The sequence below is a fragment of the Grammomys surdaster genome, unplaced genomic scaffold (assembly GCF_004785775.1).
Source record: "Grammomys surdaster isolate TR1022 unplaced genomic scaffold, NIH_TR_1.0 255, whole genome shotgun sequence".
Lineage (NCBI taxonomy): Eukaryota > Metazoa > Chordata > Mammalia > Rodentia > Muridae > Grammomys > Grammomys surdaster.
This window is the reverse complement of record NW_021604696.1, coordinates 11,606,306-11,613,995: the sequence shown is the minus strand read 5'-3', so window position 1 is coordinate 11,613,995 and position 7,690 is coordinate 11,606,306. Positions and strand designations below refer to the sequence as shown.

General features: G+C 40.0%; 1 pseudogene; it reads right to left on the bottom strand.

Annotated features, from left to right (window-relative positions):
- Positions 1–5,733: 5,733 nt before the first annotated feature.
- On the bottom strand, positions 5,734–7,482 carry LOC114627534 (annotated as a pseudogene).
- Between the last annotated feature and the right edge of the window lie 208 nt (positions 7,483–7,690).

The following is a 7,690-nucleotide window of genomic DNA, read 5'->3' as shown; positions in this document are numbered from 1 at the left end:
GTTTCCATAACAGATCACCTTAAACAAAGTCATTAAACCAACACCATATGGTCTTTCTGAAGTCAAATGTATGTGAGTCCAAAGTTGCTCTGCCCAGGGTCTCAGTAAGCAAATATCAAATGTCACCATGGTTATACTGCCTTCACAGTAATGGGAATACCTCTCCTGGCTTGTGCCAGAATTCCTGGATGTTTTGAAGCTCACTTCATATTCCTGTTTCCCAACTTGTGACAGCTGAGAATCTCTCTCAGTTCCCTAAAATCATGTGTAGTTTTGATCAGATTTTTCTTCCAATTAGAAAATCAAGAAAAGAATATAGAGCTGTCCAATGTTTCCAGTCTCTGAAATTTCCCTTCTGTGTCTCTTTTAAGTGTTCCTAGAAGATTGGAGAGCAGGTGCCATATCCAATGGGATAGAAGAGTAAGTTCTGGTGTTCTGTGCCCCAGTGAGATTCACATAGCTTACAATAGCTATGATATGCTTTATAAAAAGGGAGAAGACAGAATCTTGGAGTCTCCAGGCACAATGGGATGACAGCATGGAATGCTAATTATCTTGATTTGTCTCTTTGATTGATGCATGCTACATGCATGTTTTAAGATATCATAATAAGTTCCATTAATTTCTTATCAAAATCTTATAAAAAAAACCATATACTATTACATTTGAACACTTTGCATTAAATATCTGCAATCTTACTGGCTTCACAACTTTTGCTTTGACACTTAGGGTACACCTTCACAGGTTTCTAGAATTAGAATGTGGACAACTTTGAGGGTCCATTCTACCTACACTTATAATTTAACATCCCTGAAAGCAAATGTGACTCAGGATACTGTGAAAAGCAGATGATTAGGCAAACTTCTAAAATGTCTAAGGAGACATTTAATTCAGAATGCAGGTAGAACTGCACACAATGCTGGAATAAGGGATGGAGACATGAATAGAGAGTTTAGACAGAGATAAATACTAAAGTCTTTTCTATTGGCCTAAATTATTTTTGAAATGATGTGAAGCTGAAAGCTAGTAAACAAGTCAGAAATCTGAGTGAGATTTGAAGAGATGCAGAACTCTCTCCAACATACTTCAGTGTAAATATTTGTTGTATCTTTGAAGAAATAGATTTTACCACTACTTATATGTATTTATAAAAGTGAAAGAATTGTTTGTTTTAGCAAGTTAAGTAGAGTTCAGACTTCTGTATTCCATGTACTAAGCCTCCCTTTTATTCAACAGTATAAGTATTATTCTGTAGAATACTACAAGGAATGTCATTCAAGGTCTATACAGAAATGATATACTATAGTGGGTAATAGTGGAGACAAGAGCTATTAGGAAAGGTATTGTGTTTTTTTGGAAATCAGTGAAAAAAATGTGTTTGGAATCATTATAACAGTGGAAGCACATAATATCTTGGGAAAGCAGGAGATAGAGCAAGTGCAGCTGAGACCAGATATAAGATGTGCTATGGGTACAGATGCTCTGAGACTTTGTTGGCTACAATTGGCACTGAAGCATTTAAAAAACAGGGGAGATAATGGAGCAATAGCTACCAGGGTCAGAATCATGGATAAGAATCATGGAGGAAGCACTATGCAGCCATCACAGGTACCTCATTGGTACATAATATTAACCAAGGCTACTCGACCATGATGGAGGGAAGCCATCTTGAAGAATCCTCAAGAGAGGAAAGAGTCAAGATATTCTCCTATTCCCCCCTGCATTGAGTTTGCATGAATATGATTGAATAAAAATATAGAGAGTTCAGCAGACAATGGAATTCTGGGAAGCCAGCCTGACTAATGATAAGGGAATAATTTGGTTATGTTTGAGAATAAAAAGCTAAGTTAGTGGTTTTCAGGTGCCTTAAATAGGAATGTCCACTTCAGGAATCCTATTTTAGCCACTTTCTATTTTCAAAGAATATCAGTTCTGCTTAATATAGATGTCGAACTCAGTCTTAAAGACATTTTGGGCCTGCGGTGTAGGTTCAGCATGGCAGCTGTGTGATAGAGCTCACGTTCACACAGAGCATTTATGAAACAAAAATTCAGCAAAGGCTTCACATCGATATCATAGGTTTTTCTATGAGTAATATTTTAATCCTTAAATTACTACTAAATTTAGGTATTTGAAAATTTGCTTTATAAATATCTAAGAAAAGTAGGTATGGGTCCTATTATAGTCACCTTCAGTTTATTTATGTGACTATGAAAGATGAAGGGCTGGGAGTTTTTCCTTCTTGCATCCTGTCATGCTGTGATAGAAGATATCTGCTTCTAAATTTTTACTCACAAATTGTGACCTAGATGGTGATAGCCAAAAAAGGGTTAATTTTCTCATGAAAATTTCTCAGTTAAAATTTCACTGCAACTTTATATATATATTCATATATATATGAATATATATATACATATACATACATACACACATACATATATATATATATATCAATGCAAGGTAGCATTCAAATATTTCTGTTTCTTGTCATGTGTGGGATATGTTTTTTTCAAAATCAAAATTGTATGCCAGTGTTCTAGAATCTTATAGCTTAAAACAATGCCCTTTCCCAAGAGTTGAAGGTGACAATAGATGTCCCAAAGTATAGAGCTTGTGATATATAATGTGGTTGTAGAAACAAATACTGACAGAATTTTGGATCCTTGAGATAAAATGGTGATTGTTACATATGGTATAATGAGAAAGATGCTGAAAAGAGACAAGACGTATGAGGAGAAATTTTGACCCAATGGGACATTTTGCTACAAGAGGGAGTCAATGATTCCTAAGGGGAAAATGTGTTAATATAGCATTGTCAGCCAGGTTAAAAATGTGGGATTGATTCCAGTTCGTTCGATATGGTGTTATATATAAGTAATGCAGATAATTCTTTTATTTTGGTATGCCTATTTTTATTGAAATAAAGAAAATAGGCTGTGTGAAATAACCAGGTACGGCTAGAAAATAAGTAGAAGGCTGCTTGACAGAAGGCAGGTGGAATCAAGGAAGATGTTAGAGTGCTACTCCAGAGTTGAAGCTCTAGGATGTTATTCTGCAAATTCTGCTTGGATAAATGACTGTCAAACACCACTGATATGTTCTGGCCATGCAGAGAAGCATTCATAGTATGGTGGCTTTGATACGTGTCATATCTGCAGGGAAGCTTTCATAGCACATAGAGTCCATCCTGTGCTACAAATGAAGCAAGGGAGTTTTCTAAAATCCCTTACAGCACAAACCCACCTAAGTGGCACCAACTTTGACCTCCATGTGGAAAGCTGATGGTATGTACCATATAATGTCTATAAAGTGAAAAGTATATAGAGAAGACTACACTGGCCACATAGCTCATTGTTGCTATGGTGAACCAGCATCTTCTCCTCCATATCTTCTGATGGTGATTGATTCTGCTTATTCTGTGCAGCAACAGGTGAGCTTGAGGGCGGATCTGAGGTGGTGGACAGGGCACATGTTGCAGCAGAGTCTTGGGTGGACCATCTCTGAGGATGCATAACTTGAAAATCTCAGAAAGTTTGAAAAGGAGCTGACAGTTGATGGAAAAAAATTCCCAAGTAGAATTTCAAGGTGAATGTGTTACTCTAGCCTGATTTTACTGCTGCTCTTCCTGATATCCTTCTTCTACACCCAGGTGGCTGTCCTAGTCTGGTTGATTCTCCACAAAAGATAGGAGTTTCTTGTTGACCACTGGAGACTGGTTTACAGCTCCACAGTATAGGCACTGAGTGGAGATTAACAACTACTCAGTAATTTCAAGTTGTTCCTGTGCACAGACTTCCTTGGCATAGAGAGATTGTTGAATGAATATCAGTTTGTAAAAGAACAACAAGAATGAATCAATAAATGGATCAATAAATGACTCAAAACAAAGCTGTGGCTGAGGGCAAGTAGGAAAGTGTAGTGGTTCTTAAAAGTAGATTTAGAGACACAGAAAACGTCATCAAAGTGTTTGGGTAACAGAGGGCCAAACTCCTGGAGGCCAGGCAGGCATTAGTCAACCCTGGAAAGGGCCTACATTCCTACAAGAAAATTGTCAATATGTAAAGAAGTGATGAAAATTTAAGGAGATCTTTAAACAAACTAGTGTTTTAAGGATGAAACTCATGATAGAGAAGTTGTTGTATGATCCCCAACATTGCTAAATAAATGAGTGAGTGAACGAATGAATGAATGATTCTTCAAAGACAAAGAACAATAACAAAGATGAGAGAAAGTAGTAGATTAGTGTCCGCTAGTGGTAATTTTTCAGTACTCTGGATTTTAGCTAGAACCAGATAGCTCTACTTTCTACACAGAAGGCTAATGCAGAATGAGACCAGTGCATACTAAGGGATTCTTAGCTGTCAATCATCTCTTTTCCTTCTCTTCATGGACTACAATGACCTGAAACCTGAGTGACTTCCTGTGCTACATCTCTTGAGCAAGTATCTACAATTTATGGAGAAAGAGGGCATCATCCAAAGCTTTGACTCATCTCTGAACTCATCTTTGTGTAGTGGTCAGATCTCAAGAATAAAAATGCATGGCCACAATACTATCACTGCATAAGCTAACCTAGAAGGCCTGCCAGTACAAGGTGAGGTGGGCCTGCAGAGTGAGTTAGGTATCAGCAGGTATAAATAGCTACAGAACGAGACATGTTCTTAACAAAGATAGATAAATAAACAAAAGTAAAACAATAAAACCAGGAGGCATACAAGGAAATAACAAATAATTGAATGGGCACAAAGTTCAGTTCAGAAATACAAAGCAAGATCCGAGGCTTCAAATAAATAAAATTAATATGTATAACAAATTACTAAAATCCAGGAAAAAATTAAATATTAATTACATAAATAAGACAATAGAAATTTTGCATAAAAGTATAATCAGTAAACTAAGAAATAGGATATAGATGGAATAGCAGTTATACAAGTGAAAGACAACTGGCAAGCCGGTCAGACATCAGATACAGAATGCAAGTGAGAGAAAAAAATATAAAACAGGCATACTGAAATAATGTCAGCAGATTTTCCATGTATGTAACTTGTATTCCAGAAACAACATGATAATGGGTCTAAGGTACTTGAAGCTATAATGAATAAACAATTTTGGTGAGAATTTGTTAAATCTTCAATATTCATATTCATAAAACATCAGCAAGCAAGAAAGTGCAAGAGCAAATGCCAGTGTGGGAAGCACAGACTGAAAAGTTAACGTGATCTCTAAGCACACTGGCGTCTAGCAATGCAACTCTATAATTTTTTTTTTGAGCTTTGAATAACTTTATTTTTTCTGACTTAAAACCAGTCATTCCCACCATATTTGCATCGGTATGAAATGGAAGAACTTCAGAAATTGATGTTCTTTTTACTTTGTATGGGAGTGTCCAGTTATTCCAGTTCTATAAACAGTAGTCACTTGCTTTTTGGGTATTTGTTGTTGATTTCTCCCATGTGGCTTCTACAAGCTCTTCGCCAATCTTCGTGAACTACCCATCATATCAAATCTTAGCACTCTGAGGTAATACGATTTCTGGTTGGTCTGTTCCTGACAACTGACGATTCTTCCTTCTATAATTAAATCAGAAACCTTTTCATAATGACACCAGTAGGAGAATGAATTGAGGGATAAATAAACAATATGCAAACCCCTTTCAATCTCTGAATTATCTGGGTTTTCAGGCGATTTGAACCATCACGAGGAACATGGAACCCACCTGACAGCAGAACAAACCTAGAGATTCCCTGCACTGTGGACTCTCTGGTGGAAGACGAGATGTGATCTCTGACTGAAGCCCTTACAGCAGATGCTGCAGATGTAGGGTCTCTCCCTAGTGTGGACCCTCTGATGTCTTCAGAAGTGTGAGGCCTGACTGGAACTCTTTCCACACTGCTGACACACGTAAAGTTTCTTTCCTGTGTGGACCCTCTGGTGAATACTAAGCCCTGTGCTCTGGGTGAATTCCTTCCCACACTCCTCACACTTGAATCGCTTCTCCCCAGTGTGAATTATCCGATGGACTAGGAGATGGGACCTCTGGCTGAAGGCTTTCCCACACGTGTCACATTTGTAGGGCTTCTCCCCGGTGTGTACTCTCTGATGGGTCTGAAGATATGAGATCCGACTGAAGTCCTTTCCACCGACATGGCAGACAAACAGCTTCTCCCCTGTATGGACCCGCTGGTGTCTTTGGAAGCTTGAGACCGAACTGAAACCCTTCCTGCACTCTTCACATTTATATGGCTTCTCTCCTGTGTGGACCTGCTGATGGCTGTCAAGACTGAATCTGAATCTGAAGTGCTTCCCACACTTGTTACACTTGTAAGGTTTCTCCTCAGTGTGGACTCTTTGGTGGGTGTGAAGGTTCGAGCTACAGCTGAAGCACTTGCCACAGTCGCCAAACTTATAGGGCTTCTCTCTTGTGTGAATTCTCTCGTGGGTCTGGAGGTGCGACAACTTTGTGAAGCCCTTCCCACACACCTCATACCTGTAAGGTTTCTCTCCAGTGTGAACTCGGCGGTGGATGCTGAGATCGCGGTACAGCTGAAGCCCTTCCCACAGCTGTTGCACCGGTAGGGCTTCTTGCCTGCATGCACTCTCTGGTGAGTCCGAAGCCGTGAGCTCTTGCTGAAGCCTGTGTCATGATTATGACATGAGTAGCGCTTTCTTCCTGGTTGAATACTTTGTTGAATTGGGACACTGGAGCTATGCCTGGTGTCCTTTTGAGTACTATGTTCAAGGGACTTTTTGCCTACAAGGACCTGCTGATGGAGTTCATGGTTGGGTCTGTCAGTGAAGGCTTCTTGGCTCTTGCTGCACTGGTAGGCCTTCTTTTCTGTGTGAACACGATGCTGGGTGAAAGGTGACACAGGAAAAATGACTTCACCACAGTCACTGCTGCCGTGGGCTTTGTCTCTTGCATGCAGTGTATTGTTAGGGTAAGAAATGCAACTCAGCATGTCAACAGCCAGAACCGACTGCTGAGGCTCAGTTTTGATCTGAGTCTTTGGACCCTGATTCCAATGATTCCGTCTCTTACCTGTAGAACTCTGTCCTCTCCCAGACAGAAATTCCTCATTTTCAGCAATGCTGGAATGGCCGTTTGTGAGACTTTCCAGATAGCCGTCATCACCAGAGGCCCAGGGAGGCTCTTCTGCTTCCCCATGGCAGGAGGATCGGCATTGCTCCAAGAAGTGAGAACCTTTTCCTTCAATGTTGATTATAGCTTCTGGAGCTCTGGCTAGTCTGTTGGCATCATGGCCTGTCATTTGCCAACATGGAAGCTCCCCCAGTGAAAGAAACCTTAATCCTATTGTCCATCTTGTCTGGACTCTGGCCTCCCACTGCCAGGAGGTTTCTGAAGTTCTCCAGCATCACATCGTGGTACAGCTTCAACTGGGCAGGGTCCAGCAGCCTCAGTTCCTCCTCACTGAAGAACACGGCCACATCCCTGAACATCACTGCCTCCTGTAACTTGGTCATTGTTCTCTTCTCTTTGAGACCAGGCAGGGCTCTGGGAAGCAAGCTCGCAAGAAGCACGGCCAGCCCCGCAACTCGATAATTTAAGACAAGTCAACTTGGCAAGCACAACTAATATTGATGCAAATAAAAGATCAATTAAAAAGCACATGAATGGAGGCATGAGAGAGAAGGCACTTTCAGTAGAATGCCATTAGGAACATCAGGTGTC